Source organism: Lissotriton helveticus, chromosome 11 (genome assembly GCF_964261635.1).
Source record: "Lissotriton helveticus chromosome 11, aLisHel1.1, whole genome shotgun sequence".
In the NCBI taxonomy this organism is placed as follows: Eukaryota; Metazoa; Chordata; class Amphibia; order Caudata; family Salamandridae; genus Lissotriton; species Lissotriton helveticus.
This window is the reverse complement of record NC_136072.1, coordinates 55,689,054-55,711,950: the sequence shown is the minus strand read 5'-3', so window position 1 is coordinate 55,711,950 and position 22,897 is coordinate 55,689,054. Positions and strand designations below refer to the sequence as shown.

The following is a 22,897-nucleotide window of genomic DNA, read 5'->3' as shown; positions in this document are numbered from 1 at the left end:
CATCTGCACTCTGCATCTGCACTCTGCATCTGCACTCTGCATCTGCACTCTGCATCTGCACTCTGCATCTGCACTCTGCATCTGCACTCTGCACTGCACTCTGCACCTGCACTCCGGCACTCTGCACCTGCACTGCACCTGCCTGCACTCTGCACCTGCACTCTGCACCTGCACTCTGCACCTGCACTCTGCACCTGCACTCTGCACTCCTGCACTCTGCATCTGCACTCTGCATCTGCACTCTGCATCTGCACTCTGCATCTGCACTCTGCACTCTGAATCTGCACTCTGCATCTGCACTCTGCATCTGCACTCGCACTCTGAATCTGCACTCTGAATCTGCACTCTGAATCTGCACTCTGAATCTGCACTCTGAATCTGCACTCTGAATCTGCACTCTGAATCTGCACTCTGAATCTGCACTCTGAATCTGCACTCTGAATCTGCACTCTGAATCTGCACTCTGAATCTGCACTCTGAATCTGCACTCTGAATCTGCACTCTGAATCTGCACTCTGAATCTGCACTCTGAATCTGCACTCTGAATCTGCACTCTGAATTCTGCACTCTGAATCTGCACTCTGCACTCTGAATCTGCACTCTGCACTTTGAATCTGCACTCTGCACTCTGAATCTGCACTCTGCACTCTGAATCTGCACTCTGCACTTTGAATCTGCACTCTGCACTCTGAATCTGCACTCTGCACTCTGAATCTGCACTCTGCACTCTGAATCTGCACTCTGCACTCTGAATCTGCACTCTGCACTCTGAATCTGCACTCTGCACTCTGAATCTGCACTCTGCACTCTGAATCTGCACTCTGCACTCTCAATCTGCACTCTGCACTCTCAATCTGCACTCTGAATCTGCACTCTGAATCTGCACTCTGAATCTGCACTCTGAATCTGCACTCTGAATCTGCACTCTGAATCTGCACTCTGAATCTGCACTCTGAATCTGCACTCTGAATCTGCACTCTGAATCTGCACTCTGAATCTGCACTCTGAATCTGCACTCTGAATCTGCACTCTGAATCTGCACTCTGCACTCTCAATCTGCGCTCTGCACTCTGAATCTGCACTCTGCACTCTCAATCTGCACTCTCAATCTGCACTCTGCACTCGCACTCTGCACTCTCAATCTGCACTCTCAATCTGCACTCTGCACTCTCAATCTGCACTCTACACTCTGAATCTGCACTCTGCACTCTGAATCTGCACTCTGCACTCTGAATCTGCACTCTGCACTCTCAATCTGCACTCTGCACTCTCAATCTGCACTCTCAATCTGCACTCTGCACTCTCAATCTGCACTCTCAATCTGCACTCTGCACTCTCAATCTGCACTCTGCACTCTCAATCTGCACTCTCAATCTGCACTCTGCACTCTCAATCTGCACTCTCAATCTGCACTCTGCACTCTCAATCTGCACTCTGCACTCTGCACTCTCAATCTGCACTCTGCACTCTCAATCTGCACTCTGCACTCTTTGCACTCTCAATCTGCACTCTGCACTCTGAATCTGCACTCTGAATCTGCACTCTGCACTCTGAATCTGCACTCTGAATCTGCACTCTGAATCTGCACTCTGAATCTGCACTCTGAATCTGCACTCTGAATCTGCACTCTGAATCTGCACTCTGAATCTGCACTCTGAATCTGCACTCTGAATCTGCACTCTGAATCTGCACTCTGAATCTGCACTCTGAATCTGCACTCTGAATCTGCACTCTGAATCTGCACTCTGAATCTGCACTCTGAATCTGCACTCTGAATCTGCACTCTGCACTCTGCACTCTGCACTCTGCACTCTGAATCTGCACTCTGCACTCTGAATCTGCACTCTGCACTCTGAATCTGCACTCTGCACTCTGAATCTGCACTCTGCACTCTCAATCTGCACTCTGCACTCTCGAACTGCACTCTGCACTCTCAATCTGCACTCTCAATCTGCACTCTGCACTCTCAATCTGCACTCTGAATCTGCACTCTGCCACTCTGAATCTGCACTCTGAATCTGCACTCTGAATCTGCACTCTGAATCTGCACTCTGAATCTGCACTCTGAATCTGCACTCTGAATCTGCACTCTGATCTGCACTCTGAATCTGCACTCTGCACTCTGAATCTGCACTCTGCACTCTCAATCTGCACTCTGAATCGCCACTCTGAATCTGCACTCTGCACTCTCAATCTGCACTCTGCACTCTCAATCTGCACTCTGCACTCTCAATCTGCACTCTGCACTCTCAATCTGCACTACTGCACTCTGCACTCTCAATCTGCACTCTGCACTCTCAATCTGCACTCTGCACTCTCAATCTGCACTCTGCACTCTCAATCTGCACTCTGCACTCTCAATCTGCACTCTGCACTCTCAATCTGCACTCTGCACTCTCAATCTGCACTCTGCACTCTCAATCTGCACTCTGCACTCTCAATCTGCACTCTGCACTCTCAATCTGCACTCTGCACTCTCAATCTGCACTCTGCACTCTCAATCTGCACTCTGCACTCTGAATCTGCACTCTGAATCTGCACTCTGAATCTGCACTCTGAATCTGCACTCTGAATCTGCACTCTGAATCTGCACTCTGAATCTGCACTCTGAATCTGCACTCTGAATCTGCACTCTGAATCTGCACTCTGAATCTGCACTCTGAATCTGCACTCTGCATCTGAATCTGCACTCTGCACTCTGAATCTGCACTCTGCACTCTGAATCTGCACTCTGCACTCTGAATCTGCACTCTGCACTCTGAATCTGCACTCTGCACTCTGCACTCTGAATCTGCACTCTGCACTCTGAATCTGCACTCTGCACTCTGAATCTGCACTCTGCACTCTGAATCTGCACTCTGCACTCTCAATCTGCACTCTGCACTCTCAATCTGCACTCTGAATCTGCACTCTGCACTCTGAATCTGCACTCTGAATCTGCACTCTGAATCTTCACTCTGAATCTTCACTCTGAATCTTCACTCTGAATCTTCACTCTCAATCTGCACTCTGCACTCTCAATCTGCACTCTGCACTCTGAATCTGCACTCTGAATCTGCACTCTGAATCTGCACTCTGAATCTGCACTCTGAATCTGCACTCTGAATCTGCACTCTGAATCTGCACTCTGAATCTGCACTCTGAATCTGCACTCTGAATCTGCACTCTGAATCTGCAGCCTCTGCACTCTCAGTCTGCACTCTCAGTCTGCACTCTCAGTCTGCACTCTCAGTCTGCACTCTCAGTCTGCACTCTCAGTCTGCACTCTCAGTCTGCACTCTCAGTCTGCACTATCAGTCTGCACTATCAGTCTGCACTCGCACTCTGCACTCGCACTCTGCACTCGCACTCTGCACTCGCACTCTGCACTCGCACTCTGCACTCGCACTCTGCACTCGCACTCTGCACTCGCACTCTGCACTCGCACTCTGCACTCGCACTCTGCACTCGCACTCTGCACTCTGCACTCTGCACTCTGCACTCTGCACTCTGCACTCTGCACTCTGCACTCTGCACTCTGCACTCTGCACTCGCACTCTGCACTCGCACTCTGAATCTGCACTCTGAATCTGCACTCTGCACGCCTTAAAATCCACTCTCGGTTCCTTTGTTTGCCTGATGTTCGTTACGAAATTTTATTAAAAGGTGAGCAGGAAGTTTCAAAGTGCGACAGCATAAACATTTTTTTTAACTATCAGCTTACGATTCCTACCTTATTTGGAAGTTTATCTACTTGAAATATTCCCTTTGTTCTGTAGTAAGCAGACCTTTTTATTCCTCGTGTTAATACGCATGCAATGTTTGTCAATGCCCAGCGGGTCAGGCAGTGTTCAGTAGCACAATATTGCTGCCTCGTGGCCTTTCGCTGCCGCGGGAAGTGCACAATTAGGCGATGCTGTGATCCCGGGTGCACTTTTCTGGTCGGAAAGTGGAAAGTTAGTGGTTTCACAGTGGGGGTCGGTGCCCTATAATAGGTAACACATGGGAAGCTCTAAATAAATAACTTCATCTAATGAGGCTGTCATTAAATTAAAAAAAGTAGCATGCTCGCCGCTGGGACATTTATCACCGCACAAATTAGTCTGTTTTCGCCTCATTAAAATAAAGAGAAACCAGCGTGAATTCGGTATACTTTACTCCCATGAAATAAAACACATCCAGCAAAGGACCTAACTCTAAAACGGATATTCACATATATGTACATCATTTCAGTCCTTTTTAATGTCCACAACGCTAAAACGTATAAAATAAACAAGCTTATAGTAACAATGAAAATGCTGCATCGGAAGGCGGGTGCCGGCTCAATGCCGGGACAGATTAGGGGGCGTTCCCGGCTTTTGGCTGACGTCGCGTGACGTCGGCAAAAGCCAAAGAATCTCGGGAACGCCCCCGAATCTGATCCGGCATTGACGGACAGGCCCCTCGTCCAATGGCTAGCCTCCATTTATGGAGCTAGCCAATCGGAGGAGGGGGCGTATCCCGACCCACACACACAACTCAAGAGGTTTTTTTGGCACATGCGCAAAGCGCATGGCCAGTCAAAACCTAAAAAGGACAGGGGTCTAGCCGTGACCAAGGAGCCATTGTGGTTACGGGGATTTCTCCTACAGATATATTCTACAACATGTGGGTCTTCAAAGGTCACTACTATACAGTCACCCTGTATAGTTTTCCGATTATATCCTAGCCATGGTGTTCTTTCAGCCATTAACATATTGCCACAAAGATTTGGTGGTAGGGGATGATAATTCATAAGCCAGTGACATACCTTATTTTTAAGTGCCTGAAAAGTTTCTGATTGTGAGGGAGCCAGTTCTGTTACCCCAGTCAATATAATCACATACGGGCAAGCATCTGGTGGAAGATGAATATTGCGCCGTGTTTGATTTATTTCAGTAGGAACAGGGTCAATCTGTGGGGCAGGAATTATGGGGGTTTTAGGATTAGCCTGGACAATGGGCTTATTTAATGTGTGGGATTGAACATGAGAACTTGCTTTACTCATCACGGGGGTAGGTAGATTCAGAGTCTGGTTCTTTGCCATTTTCCGTTTTTCTATTACAGTATTCTTGGCAACTGGTTGGGCTTTAGTGGCTATAGTGGGGACATTAGTGGCCCTATTGGCATAGCTGCTATCATGAAACCTGATGTCTTTATGTATATCATGTAGCACTTTTTCAATGCCATTGAGTCTGGCTTCTAGGGGTGCGAGTAAACTTTTGATAATTTTCGTTGTGGTACAACCTAGTGGTTCCTCCTTCCCAACAACTTCCCCAGTAATGTCATGCTGTGACCTATCAGCTATGATGCTGTCTTGGAGAATATCCACCAAGGAGTCATCCAAGATGGTATCATCGATGATGGTCAGGGGTAAACTGACGGTGTCCGGGCCATTTTGAACTGCCCCATTTATCTGACTGGTGAACTCAGTTACACAAACTCTTGCCTCTACTGGGCCGTCCGTATTATTTACATCCTCACTAATTTGACTGGCAGGAGCGGGACAAGCTTTTTTGGCTTTAGTGACACAAACAAATGATTGCTTACGTTTAGAAATTGCCCCCTCCCTCTTCCTTGTTCATCTGTACACTGTATCTGGTCGGTTGCTTGGGGGATTATTTGTACTTGCCCCGTGCTGGTCTCAGAGGGGATAGAAGACTCTGCCTGGGGATTTAGGGGCAATAGAGTTGTAGAGCCTTGCTGGCTGCCGTCCATGTTATGGATGTCAGCCACAGCCTGAACTAAGTTGGGGGTATCTAAGGATGTGTTTGGGGTACGTGCCGCGCCAATAAGGCCTAACGACGATCTCCTTGCTATTGCTAGTTCATGTGACACCCTTCTTTCCATAAGAACAATGCCCTCATTGATCAAGGAATTGGTGCGCACGATAAAGTCATCTAGTGTCCCAGTCAGTTTTTTCCCTCCCGCAGCTGCCATGCTTCTGGTTTCACGGCACTCCATAAACCCTAACAAAACAAAAAGCAGGGGTGGCGGGAAACGTGGGCGCTATTACAGAGGGGTATTAAATTAAAATAACAACTTGATACATCAGTGGGTGAATATAACCCCACACTAAACTCACAACTACGGCACACAAAAAGGCACTATCACAGGGATCTCCAAGGTCAACCTCAAATTAAAGAGCCTAGGTCCAGTCCAGTCTCTGCCGGCCTCGGACGGCCACAGACGGTCCCGCCCTTCTCCCGCCCTTCTCCCGCCCTTCTCCCGCCCTTCTCCCGCCCTTCTCCCGCCCTTCTCCCGCCCTTCTCCCGCCCTTCTCCCGGGCTTCTCCCGGGCTTCTCCCGGGCACGCTCCCGCGCGCTCCCGCGCAGCGGCCTGTAAACCTCCTTTTATTACAATGAGGAAAGATTATGGGCGGGGGGGGCGGAGCCAGCAGGGAGAGCAGCCCAGGTGTGGCGAATGGGGCTCGCAGGGACTCCTGGTAGCTTGAGTCCCTGCCTTCAGCTCGCAGCCCTGCCGGCAGCTCCGCACACTCAGTGGTCTTCCAAAGTCACGGCTCTGCTCCCAAGACAGCTCCGAGCATCTGTGAGGCGCTGCGGGACCCGCGAAGCGGGACCGGCGAGGTAACGATTCCCCCACAAAGTCGAAGAGGTCAGTGGCGGCAACAAGTCAGGGTGGGCAGCAAACAGTAGCAATTCCGCTAGAAGAGGGTCCCGCTAACACGAACTCCTGACCCGCTTTTCACTCCGTGGGCGGGGGGGCGGGGCCAGCAGGGAGAGCAGCCCAGGTGTGGCGAATGGGGCTCGCAGGGACTCCTGGTAGCTTGAGTCCCTGCCTTCAGCTCGCAGCCCTGCTGGCAGCTCCGCACACTCAGTGGTCTTCCAAAGTCACGGCTCTGCTCCCAAGACCGCTCCGAGCATCTGTGAGGCGCTGCGGGACCCGCGAAGCGGGTCCGGCGAGGTGACGATTCCCCCACAAATTCGAAGAGGTCAGTGGCGGCAACAAGTCAGGGTGGGCAGCAAACAGTAGCAATTCCGCTAGAAGAGGTTCACTCAGTATATCTTGGGTTGAGTACATGTGGATTTGCTGTGTTCATTTGAGGGTGTCGAATTATACTAATCACTAATGTGAAATGTATCCATTGGTCTTTCATACATGTGCTGAAAATCGAGCTGTTTTTAATTTGTTTCGTATGTGGACTTGAACCGACTGAAGCACCATGTAGGAGATCTTGTAGGCTCCACATATATGTTTCGTGCTAGTGAGCGCAGATTTGTGGATCCAGTAGCCATGAAGATTGACTCCTACGGTTATTTCAAAGCCGAAACATGTAAGCAAGCTAATATGGATGCTTGAAACATTACTTTGAGTAGACATCCATGGTCAATGTTTTAACCATATCGGGGTGACTCACGAAATAAAGCGAAATCTTTCTAGGTATGCCCCTAGGCATTTTTAACTGATCTGGATTCCTGTTTCTGTCCAGTTAGGAATATCTCTAAGCTGCTGAGCACGGCAGACTCCACCCAGGTGGTATCCACAAATGATGAACCGTGGCATGATCAGTAGTGGGTGAGGTGTCAACATCCAATCTCTTATGACATCTGCAATACCGTAGGTGACAATGGAATCCTTGTCCTTCAAACATATCTGCGGACCTGGTGTGTATAGATTGTAACAGTTAGGGAGGATTCATGTATGTAGTCAAGTTCATCTCAGTCTCTTCTTGTAACTCATAGGGTAATTTAATAATGACAAGTTTTTGTCAAGTGAGCAATTCTGATGATACCTGTGTAATCATTGATGTATTTATTACTGAAGAGCAAACCCAGCTGCAACAGAAATTTGAACATTAGAAATGATATGCTAGACTTCGAAACAAATGTTGGGTTCAGTCTGGAATATCACAGAAGGAAAATCGATTTTCCGCAATATAACTAAAATATCGAAAACCAAAATATTGAGGAGGTAATTGCACAGAGGGAGCTACAAATTTGCTATTTATAATTCCACTTCTATGAACCTTGAAAATAATGTATCAGCGAGGTGCATATATGTGGAGATATGTGTAGGAAATCTCTGCATACTTACCTGTCGATAGTTTGGTCCTCGATCTTCTGGTCGCGACCCATCGATATGCCAGACCCATGCTGCAGATTCTTTATTCATCTATTTTCTCCTTTATGACACCTATAATAACCATAAAATTGAAAATGTGCTTCTCTCTGTAGTGTCCTTTACCTTTTACATTTCTTTTGTAGTAAAGGGGCTAAAGGCCAACCAGAGGTGCAGGCATTTCTAGATCCTCTATGTGTAAAACGACTTCAGTGGAGTGATCAAACTGTTTACCATAAAGTAAGCAGCGCAGGGGAACTTATAAGGAAATAACCTTGGCACCAAGTGCTCCGAAGTCAAATGGCAGAGTGGAAGATCTGTTTTATCGGTTTAAGGAAGTACAGCTTGCATACTCTCTCGCTGGGTGAACTGCCTTCTCAGCGTTCATACCTCATTGCGCAAGACCAGAGTCCAACAAAACCAAAGTAGAGGATGGCTGTCTCAGTGGTCTGGCTTCAAGAATTGTGTCTTAGCCTCCAGCATTTCCCAGGAGCGACTACACAATTCGCTTAAATCATTTTTAGGTTTCCGAGTCTGTCTTGTACACGTGACGAGATGTTTTTGTAGATGATTCAGTAAATGTAGTATTCCATGGGCTGTCCTTAGTACAGAAAGCATTCATTTGACTGTTCTTTAAATGTTTGAGGGCTGTTTCCTTCTATTTTACATACATATATCGCCTTTTGAAACTTTTAGTAAATGTCAAGTTTGTAGACAACATGACTTGCTGAGTAAAAAAAATTGAGTGAAAAGTACTATGCCTCTACCTATTATTGAATTTGGCTTTCTTTTAAATTTGCCATTTCATGAAGTACAAGTGACGCGGTAACCCCAAGTTTCTTTACTCCGAAAGTGAGTCTACAACATCTCACTAACGGGTTTGATCTTTTACAGTCATGGAATGTAATCGCGCCTACAGAATATGACCATATTCTGAGCATTCCAAGGTTCTTGTCCCTTCGAAATGTATATCTACATTGCTTGCCTCCGCATCGGGCTGCGGTGAAATCTCTTGATAAAGGGTAATATGTTGTGTAGATTGTTCAATAGAAAGTATCTTTTTAAAAGAACAGTAAATAGAAGGGTATATTGTTTGTGTAGCCGATTTCATAACACACTGCTTAGTACATTTGGTTTCACGTGATAATGTGTTGCCATTTCATGTAAATCAATTTTTGCTCCTTTTTATTACCCTAATTTTATAACTTTGATCAGTCTGACCTCGGATCATACTGTTTGTTATATTCGATTTTAAAATGCACTGTTTGGCATATCTGTTTTTTTTATAGTGTGTGGGCATTACACGTAAACCAAATTGTAATCTATTTTATCACTATATTCTTGTTCTTTTATGAATGTCTATAAACCTAAATAAAGATTTCTCAATTTGATTCGAAGTAGAAAGGTATGTTTGTATCGGAGAGACATGTCATTCAAGTACTGCTCTCCTTTGAGTGTGTTGCAATCAGTGGTGCCAAAGAGGCAGAGCCTCATAGGCTCTAGAAGCACAAAGCACGTTTGACTATTAAAAGGACCCACTGCATCTTCCAAAATCTTTGTTGCCAACAGAAACTACAAGCTATAATTGAAATTGTGATCTCCAAGCTTGCCTATGTCAGTAGATGAGTGTTTTGATATTATTTTATCTGGTTACGTTTGCTGTGCTTCTAAGACAGTGGTCAAACTTCAGGCTATGTCTACTGACAAATTGCTGCTTATTTTGTTTACATGGTCTTGACAAACTGCTTCCACTTTGCAGTCGGAGAAAGTAAAGTGAATTATGTGAAAATCTCACTGAGAGTTGAAAGGAAAGGCTGTAGATTGCCATTATTGTAAAACAACAGAATGTACATATCTGTAAATGAACTGTGCACATTAAGCAGTTAGGAAAGGAAAAATGAAGCAGATTTGTTTAGTACTAGGACCAAAACAAATCAAAAACACTACTTGGTGATGCACAAATGATAAATATTCACTAAAACCTGATTACCAAATATTATCATTTGTTGCTCTAGTTACATTAAAATATTTGCCAGCGACATGTACATTAAAGCTGGGTGGGTTGCAAAAGTTTGTCTTAATTAAATTGGGTTGTGGTGCTAAAAAGTTTGTGAAGCCGTGCAATAGACTATACATCAGTGTGCCCTCTTTCATCTTAACACTGCTACATATATCCAGAACGCTGCGGTATGACTTCTCTTCAACTTTAACTGCAGAGAACATTTGATGCCAGTCCTGTAGGCACTTCACTGGCTACAGCCACCTATACTACAAGGCACTTGTCCATAGATGAAACACCTACAAATAAAATGTAAGAAGGGATGTGGAATTCCTATAGCCCAATGCCCACGATATATTGTTTGGGTGTAAAGGCAACACGTTTTCGTGTGTATTTTGTCCTTGTGACCAGTAGGTCCAACCCCCTGCAGCTCAAACCCTTTGGCTGCCAGCTTGCAGTACCACATTATGGATCAGGGAAGGGCACTGTCTGCAGTTAAGGTAATATTTGTGTCCATATGTTAATGCTGTTCAAACTTGTATTCATGGTTAACCGCATGCGCGCTAGCGGTTTTGAAAAACCTGGTTTCATGACGAGCTGAGCTCGTCATGAGTGTACGAGAGGCGTAACTCATGACGAGCTCAGCTCGTCATGAGCGTCGAAGGGGTTAATTAATTGAAAGCCTTTATTATTAAGCTGAGCGCTCTAAGTAAATGTTGTAAGCTCCGACTGCACTTCTGACAGTGGTTCCAGTATAAAAATGTGTACACATGTTTAGCAATATGAGACCACGTAAAATGCTCCTAGAATGTTCTATGATTTGATGCAAATATTTGCAGAAGCTTGAAAGTAAGATTGATGATTCTTTGCTTTCAAAATAAAATGTTCATTAAAAATGACAGCAAGAAAAAAAACATTTTGCTAAACTACTGTAAAACTTAAGGGATCTTTGCAGCATCATTTAGTAATGTGTTGATGCATGCTACTAATTCCCAAACATATTCATGATGGAAAATCAGTGTAACCAGTTTCAATAAGATTATGGGAAACAAAAATAAACACGCATTGTCAAAGCCAGTAGGTCTGAAATTGGTGGTCAGCTTTTTAGTTTTGTCAACGTGTGAAGCGTTTTGGCACGGTTTTTGTAAAACCTTATTGGTGTGGGAGCTGCCGGGTCCTAGTCATTATAATAAACATTGGCAAAAGCAAAAATAGTTTTTGGTCTCAAAAAGCACACACTGCCACAGTAGTTACTGCATGTGAACAAAACTACTTTGTGCCTGTGTGGCAAGCGAGTCAGCGCCCTATTATGTAAGAAATAATCAGCAGAATGAGTGGAATTAGCAGTAAATTTATCAAAACACAAAGGTTTATTGATGACATATTACAAAAGTTGAAATGAACTGGTGGGCTAACTCTGCTGTCTTATCAATAGAAGCTCAGGAGTGTGACAGTAGCTTTAGCATTTTTCATTGTGCCGCGTCTCTTAGGACAAGGCATAGTGGCTGGCACCCTTGACTGATCTATTTAAAAGCGGACTGCAGTCCAAGTTTTTCCATATAACCAGGCTTGGTTTTATTCCTGTCTTTATCCTATTTTGATGAGGGCTGATATGTGTCATGGGCATAAGGAAAAATACATTAAGACATTTGAGTCTGTTGTGGACTTTTGTTTGCCAGCATTGAAGTTTTTATATGCTGATGAAATAGTCTTTAGATCAGGCCGTATTGCACGAGGTGCCCGGTGGCAGCCTGGGTGCTTGTGTCCTGTTTTTGAGTCCCTGGGGCACACTAGTTCTACAGAAGAGGCTACTGGTTCTTGTGTGACCAGTTCTGTAATGTAGATCGCCTTAGTGCAAAATGTGAGCGCATGATCCCACAGGGGTATTCCTTCGTGTGCTTGGGCTACGGCTCCGTGCAGTTGATGAACGCCTTTCTTTACCTTCACTCATGGTATTCATTACAGGCACCGATGCAGGGGCTAATCAACTGTTACAAGGCGTTCTGAATGTGTGCCGCACAGTCAATGCGCTTCCGAAGGTTGCCTTATGAGTGAGGGCACAGGGGTTCCAGGAACCCCCAGACATTCCACTCAGAGGCATGTGCAATCACAGCTTGTACCTGTCTGTACTGGATCCTTCTCCCGTCTTAAAAACAAGCATTGACAAATACGATAGGCATCGCCAATGAAAGAGATTGACTTTGGCAATTTGGGATCTCCTCCTTTGCACCTTTTTGTTACGGTAACTAAGGCAAGTTTTTTTTTTTTTTTTATTTAGAATTTTTTTTTATTGGCATACAAAAGAAGGCCGTACAAAAATATATATATACAGGTGTGCGTACAATGATGGCGGTCATATCTATAACAGTCCATTCGTGGATGCGCGTTTGTTCTCCCTCCACTGGAGGAGGAAAGAAAGAAGAAAAAAAAGAAAGAGGGGGGGGGGGGGGTTGTCCTTTACTGGGTCTTCCTCAGGTGCTCGTCGAGTGGGTCCCACATGTGTAGCTTGGCTTTATGTTCTTTTGAGAAGTTGCCCGTAATGTTGTCGGCTCCTCTCAGGAAGGTGACCCAATTAATCCATGTTTTGAAGTTTGCTTTGGCTGTGTTTTTCCAGTTCGTTAGGATTATTTTAAGGGCTGCTGTGAGGAGTAGGTCTAGGAGTTCTCTCTCTTCTCGACTTTTTAGGTTCGCTGTTAGGTGCTCAGTAGCCAGGCTCACGAAGCTGATTTTCAGATCGGTTTTGAGCATATCGTTCAAGAAGGTGTTGATTTGTGTCCAGAACCTCTTGACTTTCACGCAGGTGAAGATGAGGTGCTCGAGGGTGCCTTCTTCTTTCTGGCAGTTCCAGCATTTGTCTGAATCTGCGATGCCGACCTTGTGGAGTTTGGATGGCGTCCAGTAGGCTTTGTGGAGTAGCCAATATTTTGTTTGCGCTAGCTGTGGGGTAATTTTGTTTGTTGTCGCTGAGCTCCACATTTTTGCTCGTTCTGTTTCATTCAGTTGCCTGCCCAGGAGCGTCTCCCATGTATTAGTGGCTTTTTTGTTCTGCGCCAGTTTGGATGGGCTCAGGAGCTTATAGATCTTCGCCGTTTGGTGACCTGCTGAGTTGAGGAGCTGCAGGTATTTGATGATTCCCGGCTCTCCTCCGCATAGGTTGGCTTTTGTTATTGCTGTCTTGATCTTTAGGAAGTTATAGAGCTCTTGGTTCGGGAGGTCATGTAGCTGCTGTAGGTTCTGAAACGTCAGCGGTCTTTGCCTGGTTTCTGTTTGGCTGGGGGTGCTGATGCCTTTCCCGATCCAAGTGTCATTATGCAATGTCGCTCCCTGGTAGGTCACTTTAGTGTTGAACCAGATGGATTCCCATGCTGTGCCTTTCAGCTTCTGCGCCATGTGCCTGTCCACTTTCAGCAGGGCCTCTCTCGTGTGTTTTAGTATGGCGTTGGCTTTCAGTGGGTGCCGGTTCGCTGTTAGGAGTGCTATTGGCTTGAGCTCTCCTAGGATGTCCTGTTCGACCTCTAGCCATACTGGTATGTACGTTTGTGTGGCATCTATCCAGGCGATACCCTGTCTCGCCAGACATGCCATTTGGTATGTCTTGAAGTTCGCCAGGTTAAGGCCTCCGAGGTCCCTTGACAATCTTAGTTTTTGTAGGCTTATCCTTGGTTTTTTGTTTTTCCATAGGAAGATGTTTATAAGTTGGTCCAGTTTTTTGTGGAATATCTCTGTCATTTGGAGTGGTAGCATTGTTAGCGTGTAGTTTATCGCCGGTGTTATCATCATTTTGATGGTTTCAATTCGTCCCCACCAGCTAATGTACTTTGGTGACCATAACTCCAGCCTTTCTTTTATCTTTTTCAGCGTGAGGTCTTCGTTGTGTTGTAGCGTTGATTTGAGGTCTCTCCCAAAGTGGAGACCTAGATATTTTAGTGGTTTCGTCTGCCATGCCAGGCCGGATTCGCCTAGGACTTCTCTTGTGGTGTGGACATTCATTGGCTTGCACTCCGATTTCTCCTTATTGAGCTTGTAGCCTGAGGCTTCCGCGTATTTCCCTATTGTGGCCATCAGCGCTTTTATTGACGTGGAGGGGTTTGCTGTTGTGATTAGGATGTCGTCGGCGTACGCCGCTAGTTTGACGGTCTTCTTCTTGAACTTGACGCCTGTTATCTCTGTGTCGTCCCTGATTCTGGCTAGCAGGGGTTCTAGAGCGAGCAGGAAGAGTCCGGGGGAGAGGGGGCATCCTTGTCTGGTGCCTCTTCCCAGCGTGAGTGTTTCGGATGCACTCCCGTTTACCACTATTTTTGCTTTCGGTTTGTTGTATAGGGCCATGACCATTGCCGTGTACTTCCTGCCTAGGCCAAAAGCTCCCATGCAGTTCCTCAAGAAGGGCCACGAAACTCTGTCGAAAGCTTTCTCCGCATCCAGCGCTATCATGACCGCCTGTTCGTTGCTACTTGCTGTGTGGTTGATTAGATGGCACAGTAGCCTTGTGTTGTCCTGCGATAGTCTGTTTTTGATGTACCCCACTTGTGAGGTATGGATGATGTCTGGCAGAATCCTGTTTAATCTATTGGCTAAGACCTTCGCGTAGATTTTGCAGTCGACGTTTATTAGCGATATTGGTCTGTAGTTCTGGGGATATTGTGGGTCTTTCCCCTCCTTGGGAATTATGGTGATGTTGGCTTCGCACATGGACTCCGTCATCTTCCCGTTTTGGATGCATGTGGAGTACGTTTGTGCCATTAGCGTTTTAATGTGTTCGCTGAAGGTTTTGTAGAATGCTGCGGAGTAGCCATCCGGCCCTGGCGCTTTGTTCCGTTTCAGTTGGCATATGGCTGTTCCAATCTCTTCTTCCGATATGTCGGCTTCGAGCGACTCCCTCTCCGTCTCCTTGAGTTTCGGCAGGTTGGTGTTTCTGAGCAGATCTAGTCCTGCATCCGTGCTCAGAGTTTGATCCTCAGTGTACAGCTCTTGGTAGAATTGTCTGAAGACCTCTAGTATTCCTTTGTTAGTTGTTTGAGATGTGTTCGTTCGATCAGTTATTGCTGCTATCGTGTGTTGCCTCTGTTTCGCCTTTAAGTAGGACGCCAGCTGCTTCCCTGCTTTGTTTGCTGCGCATAGGTTAACTGACTTGAACTTCTTCAGCCAGGACCCCGCTCTTTCGCTTAAGATCTTGTTCAATTCGTATTTCTTTTTTGTGAGCAGGGTGAGCGTGTTCTTATCCGTTATGTTTGCGCAGTGGCCCCTCTCCAGTGCTGTTATTTCCTCCTCGAGCTCAAGGATTTTCTTGTTCCTCCCTCTGTTCATCCTGGCTTTGATGTTTATCAGTTTCCCCCTTAGTGTCGCTTTGAGGGCGTCCCAAACGGTGTCTTTCCCTACTTCGCCATTATCGTTGTGCTCGAGGTATTCTTTGATTGCGGCTTCAATTTCTTTGACGTTCTCTCTATGCTGGAGGATGTCATCGTTCAGCCTCCATCTCCTCGTTGGGTTTTCGTTGTGTTTCCCACTTAGAGTGAGTGTTATGTGAGCGTGGTCCGAGATGGTGATTGGAGCTATTTCCGTCTCTTCTATGAGGTGCGTGTGTGTGTTGGACATCAGTATATAGTCAATCCTGCTGTAGGAGTTGTGTGGGTGTGAGTAGAAGGTGTACTCGCGCGCTGTCGGGTGCTGGAGCCTCCACGGGTCTGCCAGATGCTGTTTAGCGCATAGGTCTTTCAGGGTGTTGTTGTTGTTGTTGGAGTTGTGGCTTGGTCTGTTCGGGTGTCTGTCTGTTGCCTGGTCCATTGTCTTGTTCATGTCCCCAGCTGTGATCAGGAGGTCCTCTTGGGGGAGGTCGGATAGTTTGCTGTCCACTCCCTGCCAGAATTGTTTGTCTTCCGAGTTGGGACCGTAAATGTTGACCATGTGGATTCTATCGCTACCTCTCTGGACGCTTGCTATGAGCATGCGGCCGTCTTCGTCTGCGTCCGCTGCTTGTGTTATTAGATTGGCCCTCTTGCTCAGGATCGTTATGACTCCTCTTTTCTTCCCTTTTGCCGGCGAGCAGAGTACTTCCCCTATCCATCTAGCTTTGAGTAGTTTCGCTTCTTCTTTCAAGAGCTTGGTCTCTTGGAGCATGTACACATCTCCTTTTAGTTTGGCCAGGTGATCCAGGATTTTTCTTCGTTTGACCGGGTGGTTAAGTCCTTTAACGTTCATGGACACTATCTTCAGGTCGGTGGACAGGCCTGCTCTTGTTGGGTCTGTCATGGTGGTCTGGTTGCGTCGCTTGTGCTTCGCGTTCTGCAGCCCCCCCCGGGGTGTTGGATGGGAATAGAGAGAGAGAAAAAGTATAGGGTGCCTGTGGAGAAAGGCAAGATTCTAGGTCTTTTGTTCATAACACAAATGGTGGCTTTACCATGTACTGTCTTGTCCGCCAGCTTCACTCCCCCCCCCTTGCCCGACCGCCTCCCCCCCTCCCCCCTCCCCCCCATCAGTAGTAAACCGGGTGTGCGACAGCAAGGGTCCTCACACCCCCCCCCCCCCCCCCCCCCAGTTCTTCCTAAGTCTCTGGTGCTGGCCGAACCTCCGCCCTCGCTGTTGTTTAAAAAGGATATGGCAGTCGGTGTCCAGCCCCTTCCTCCCGTGGCTGCGGTGGCTTTGCTGAGGTAGATACGGTTGTTCTTGTTGTGCGATTGTCTGAGGTATATTGTTCGTTATGATCAGAGTCTCGGTGGCTGCGGTTGCTCTTGTTGTGTGATTGTGAGGTAGGTTGTTGTTGTTGTTGTCGTTAAGTTCAGAGTCTAGGTGCATGGCTGCGCATGCCTGTTACACCAAGCATTCCTTCTTATTCGCCTCCTTCGTGTGTTTCGTCAGAGGATGCCCTTCGCTTTGCCCCGGGGCTTGGTAGCTCCATCTCTTCTGGTTCTGGGCCTTGTAGGTATCGGTGTAGGTCGTTGGGGTCGTCGAAAATTCTGCTTCCATGCCTATCTGTCACTTTCATCTTGGACGGCCCCGCAAAAGTGAATGCAATGTTCTTTTTCCGCAGGTGTTCCCTTTGTGCTAGGAAGCCTTTCCTCGCCTCGACTGTTAGCTTGGAGAAGTCTTGGGTGATGGTTACTTTGCTTCCGTTTAGCAGCATCGGGCGGCCCTTCCTGGCTACCGCAAATATCGCCTCTGTTTGATTTTCTCTTAGGGGTTTGCATATTATGGGTCTAGGGGCGTTGCTGTTCATTTGCTTCCTGGCCGGTATGCGATATGCTTTGGTGATTTCCAGCGGTTTGTCGAAGCTGAGTCCGGTGATTTTAGGTATTAAAGCCTCCAGCATCAGGGCGCATGCCCCCGGTGTATCTTCTTCCTCTTCGGGAACTCCCAGGAGTCTTATGTTCCCCTTGCGGCTCCTGTCCTCTTGCTCCGCCATGGCCTTTTGTAGTGCCGTTGTTCTCTTTATCACAAGCCCCAGGTCCTTATGTGTTATGTTTGCGTTGTCTTCCAGCATGCCTATTCTGTTCTCTGCCTCGTCTATTCTGCCATTGGCTCGGCTTTGCTCGGCTCTGATTGCTATTAGCTCCATCTGAATGCTGTCTACTGTCTTTTTCGTGGCTTTTGCCAGCTCGTTCCCTTCTGTTATTTTCTTCAGGAGCATATCTAGCGTGATTGTGCCATCGCCATGGTTGTTGCGCTCCTTGCCCGGAGAGGGTGGAGTCTCGTTCTTGCTTTTTTTCAAATCGTTTGTGCCTTGTTTCCCGTCTCTGCCTGCCATGGCTTCGGTTCCCCTTTTGGCCTGGTTGGTCTTGCGTTTCCCTTCTATTGGGGGCGACTGTTTTTTTGCGGCTTTGTCTCCCCCCTTTCCCTCTTTGTCCCTCAGGGTGTTTAACGACGTTATGGGGTTGTCTCTGAACCTGGGTGGCCACTTGACCACTCTGGTTTTTGTCCTATACTCCGCCAGCCTCTTGCGCTGTACTCTCTAGTCTTTTTGCCCTTGTTCTGGTGGTTATTTGTTGCGCGTTTCGCGTTAGGGCCTGGCTGTGGCTCACAGCTTCCACAGCTCTCTGGGCTTCCCCTTCCACCCCTTGCGCTCGTGTGTACTTGCTGCCCTGTCTGCTTCGAGGTGGCTACATGCGCCTTCTATCTCCTTAGTCGGGTGCTTGTTGTGCTTGGTCTTTCGTGTCCCTCGCTGTTTCCGTTCCGCCACACGACGTCGTCTGCCTGAGCTCGCCCGCTTGTGCGTGTCGCTTGTGTGCTTGTTTGTTTCTCACTTTGCCGTTTGCCGTTTCATCAAGATGGCCGCCTTCTCTTCTGTCTTAAGATGGCCGCCGTATTGTCGGCTGTTCCTGTTGTTGTAGAGCCCACAGCCTGTGTGTGCCGCCTTCTAGGTTTCGCGCTTGCGCCTTATCGCGCCTTATTGCAGCCACTAGAGGGGTCCCCACTCTTGCCCTTATCGCCTGCGCTGGTTCTCCGCCTTCCGCTTACTGCTGCGACAAGCTGCTGCAGCAAGATGGCCTCCCCGTGTCTCTTACCCCTTCACAAAGATGGCCGCACGTCGTTGTTGGCCTCCGTCTTTCTCTCCTCTGTACAGGGATGGTCGCCCTATTACCAGCCGCTCCACGACGATATTGTCCGAAACTCACGGCTTGCCTATGCCGCCTTGCGAGCTTGCGCCCTGCTCCTTGTTGCCGCCTCCGTCCGCCTTGCTTTGGCTGGTGCCCCCGCTGTTCCGCTGTGAGATGCTTCAGCAAGATGGCCGCCCCGTGCTTCCTCCCCCTCTACAAAGATGGCCACCGTGTTGTTGGCTTCCTTGCTGCCGCTGCCTGTGCTGTGCCTAAATGGCTGCCCCTTAGTTCTCAGCCTTCATCGGAATTGCGAGTTGTGAAGACGGCCAGCTCGTTTGCTGCGCTGACCTGCTTGCGCTGTTCGTTAAGCCGGGGCTATCGCCGGGGCTGTTCCGCTGTGAGATGCTTCAGCAAGATGGCCGCCCCGTGCTTCCTCCCCTCTACAAAGATGGCCACCGTGTTGTTGGCTTCCTTGCTGCAGCTGCCCGTGCTGTGCCTAAATGGCTGCCCTTTAGCTCTCAGCCTTCATCGGAATTGCGAGTTATGAAAACGGCCAGCTCGTTTGCTGCGCTGACCTTCTTGCGCTGTTCGTTAAGCCGGGGCTCGCTTACTTGGTTGCTGCGTCCCAGCGGTTATGCCGACTGCTCCGGTCGCTCGTCGTGACTGCCTCTCTCTCTCTCTCCCCCTTCCTGAGACGGGGGGGGGGCCGGGGCGGTCGGATGCTGCGTTCGGGCTGGCTCTGCCTGTCGCTTGTGCGGCTTTGCTGTCTTCCCGGGTCTTCTTTAGTCACGCCGCCATCTTGGGATCGCTCCTCTCTCCCCCTGGCAGCTCGTCTTCTCCCCCGCCGTCGCTTCGTTCTTTGCCCTTTTTAGCCGCTGAGCCTCTCATGGGGTGCCGGTTCGGTTCCCACACACCTCCTTCGCTTTTGGCTCCGTTTCTCTCGCGTTAGACTATGATGCGCGCCGCTCGTTCAAACTTGGGGGTCGGGAGCTCCGGACTTAGGTCTCCTGCCTCCTTGCCATCCAAGCCACGCCCCCCGTTACTAAGGCAAGTTTATGCATCTTTTTTGTTACAACAGTAGTAGCAGGTTGGAGGTTGGCTCTGTCCACAAGGAAAGGACAGCCCCATTCCTAACCCACGGCGACCTATCTCATGATTTCATTGTCTGAGGTAAATACATTTTTCCCACAGAGTGAGCCTGTAGTGGTTGTACGTTTCTAGTGGCACGTGAGCACTGCCACCACAGTGCATTCTTTGAGACAAATAAGTGCTACCATTCCTAGAAACTTTTCAGAGCGTCCCTGCCACAGATAGGTTGCTTGGAAAAATACAGAGATGCACTGGCTCGTAATTGACAGTTGGTTGCTCCCAGCTGCCAAGGAGTGGATGTATATACTGGAGCTCTGCACCAGCTTTGAGGGCAACACTGACATTGAACACACCTTTGCTTTCACAATGGGGAATTCTGAGGTATCCATCGAAGGTCTAACACAAGTCTGAAACACCTGCCGGAGCCCTTTAAGCCTACTTGCTGCCGCCACAGACTTACCTGCTTGCAGGCACCAGTCTGGGGTGTCACAGTAGTGAAGCCAGTTGATAAAAAAGGTGACTGTAGCTTAACCATATTTAGATTTATTAGACGGATTGATGTAATCTGAACAGTGTTAAGAAAATTAATTTTATGTAGTTTCTAAGAGCGAATAAGGACTTTCTTCCAATTGAGTGAGGTGGGTTATCGGAGAACCACTCTACAGTTGATCATTGTTTTTGCTGTCTGGGCCTCGACAAAGCAGTCAGTGAAACAAAATGAAAGCTTGCGGTGTTTTGTTGATTTGCGAACAGCAATAGATTGGGTAGACTGGGCCCATTTGGAAGAAATTATGTGCTTGGAATGTCCGAGCCTGTTTAGTCAATTGGGGACCAAGTGAAGCAAGATTTTACTGGAGGACTTTCTAGACCAATTGATATTATATATGATCTCCGCCATGGGTATGTGTTGACTCACGGTCTCTTTAGCTTATACTTGGTAGATCTTCCGACTGTCTTATGGCAAATTAATTCTTCCCAATGATGGGGAAGGGAGAAATACACCATCCCTGTCTATTGTATGTGGGTAGCCTAGTACTACTTGATATTGCGTGGGATTACAAAATCAATCAAGGGCTTGTAAAGCGCGGCTACTCACCCGTGAGGGTCTCAAAGTAAGCATGAGGCCCTTTCACTATTGTACAGTAAGTCATCTGATAGTTGAAGCAGAATGTTCAAAAAAACTAGATATTAGTCTTTAGGAAAAGGCAATTAAATTCTATGTGGCATCTGGGAAATAAGAATGTGGAGGAAGCAAATGTTCAGAAGTACCTTGCTTTAGCCTCAGCCTCGCCCTCGCCACCATCCCACTAATCCGCAGAACCACCGCCGGAGGAAGATCATTCTCCTACCTGGCGGCCAAGACGTGGAACTCCCTCCCCGCCCACCTACGTCTGACCCAGGACCACCTCACATTCAGGAAACACCTCAAGACCTGGCTCTTCAAGCAGTAGCGGCACCTCCCCTCTCCCCCCCCCCCCCGTGCCTTGAGACCCTCACAGGTGAGTAGAGTGCTTTACAAGTGGATTGATTGATTGATTGGACTGTCACCAAATTTAGAGTGGAACAAACTACTTGATTATCTGGAAATTAGATGCATAATAACATCAGAAGTCTTTGATTTAACTAGGAATATGGGGTACTCTTTGATTCACCTGCATAGTGCCTGTACGGCTATGGTACCCTCTTTGGTTCCTAATGGATCAGAACGAGTGTGTGCTGATCCAAGTATCTTCTGGGAGCCTTAAGAAAGTAAAGGGTTGAAGACGGTGTTAAACTTGTTTTCTGGAATTGTGATCAGGGCAATAAGATGTGAACTAAAGATGTCTTCATGGTCAGCAATGACGCATGTTCGTATTTTGAGCTTATTAAATAAACTGACCAAGACAGAAAACACTAGTAATTTTATTTCTGTATTGGAACGAGGCTTCAATAATGTAAGGAATTGGGCAAAACCCTCATTAAAGCAGATAAATAAAGAGAGCAACATAACCTCTTGGATGAGATAGATACATCAGGGGCCCATTTCCATGAAAGTAACTCAAAATAGATCCCCTTTAAGTAAATCTATCAAAGAAAACATTGAACATCTCATTTGAAATGTCTCTTACTCCAACACTTGTATCCTTGGTACATGAAAATCTATTTTTTTATTTTATTTAATTTTATACAAGAAAACATTCTCCAAAACTGTTACAGGGTTAGCATAGGTTGACTCAATTGCAGTTTATGCATTGGTGTTGGTTTAGCTAACCCCACGTGACCTTATTTAGTGAAGAGAGAAAGGCAGAGAGAAAAGGGCAGGAAAGCACGGGGTGAAAAAAGATGTAGGGGACAGGCAATTTCTTATACTGATTGACTATGTGACTTACAATTAAGAACAGAGGTATTAAAACAAAAAAAAAGGATGGAACCCATTGTTTGAAGTACCACGTTTTTGCTAGAGGCTTAAAGCTATAGATGGAATTGCTATATTGTGTGTGTGTGTGTGTGTGTGTATATATGTGTGTGTGTGTGTGTGTGTGTGTATATATGTATATATAATCTCCCCTCTACCACTTCCGGTCTCCAACTTTTCTCGACCAGAAAGACGACACGGCAAACCGAAGATCCGTTTCCAATGGTTATTTATTCCTCAAAGGATATATTATGTATGTATATATATATATATATATATATATATATATAACTAGATTGTGCAAATATACACGTATCACCGCATTGCCCGGTATTTTTAATTGGGTAGAAAGTGTTTTAAAGCCATTGTTGATACAGTGGAACAATTCTCCTCTGACCTTCACCGTGCACTCTGACCCCCATCCCTGAGAGCCCCGGTGACACATGAAATACCTCAATAGGGTGAACACGTGTGTGCGGTGAACCGTGCAAACCGCAGGCCCCGGGTTAAACCACACCAGGCTCTCCCAGTAGGGGGTTGAGCGCCTGCCTCAGAGTCACCAGTACGAATAAGGCAGCCGAGGGGGTGAATGCACCTCCTAAGCACGTGCTGATGAAGGAGGTTTACGAAAGAGCTGGATGTCCAGCCCACAGCTCCAGCCCCGGCCCTGTGCCCGCGCGGCCTGCTGGGGGTCACTGTGGCTTGCACGGCCCCAGGGTTGCTGACGGTGTGCTCTCGGCCTGACTCAGTGACCGCCTTATGCACACCCAGCACTTTCTTCTAAACAGGCCTTGTTTGGACAGGAGATTC

General features: G+C 47.4%; 1 protein-coding gene across 2 annotated transcripts in view; it reads left to right on the top strand.

Annotated features, from left to right (window-relative positions):
* RUBCN (rubicon autophagy regulator) overlaps positions 1-22,897 on the top strand; it is a 170,595-nt gene that overhangs the window by 1,099 nt on the left and 146,599 nt on the right. The gene's annotated exons all lie outside the window — the stretch shown is intronic.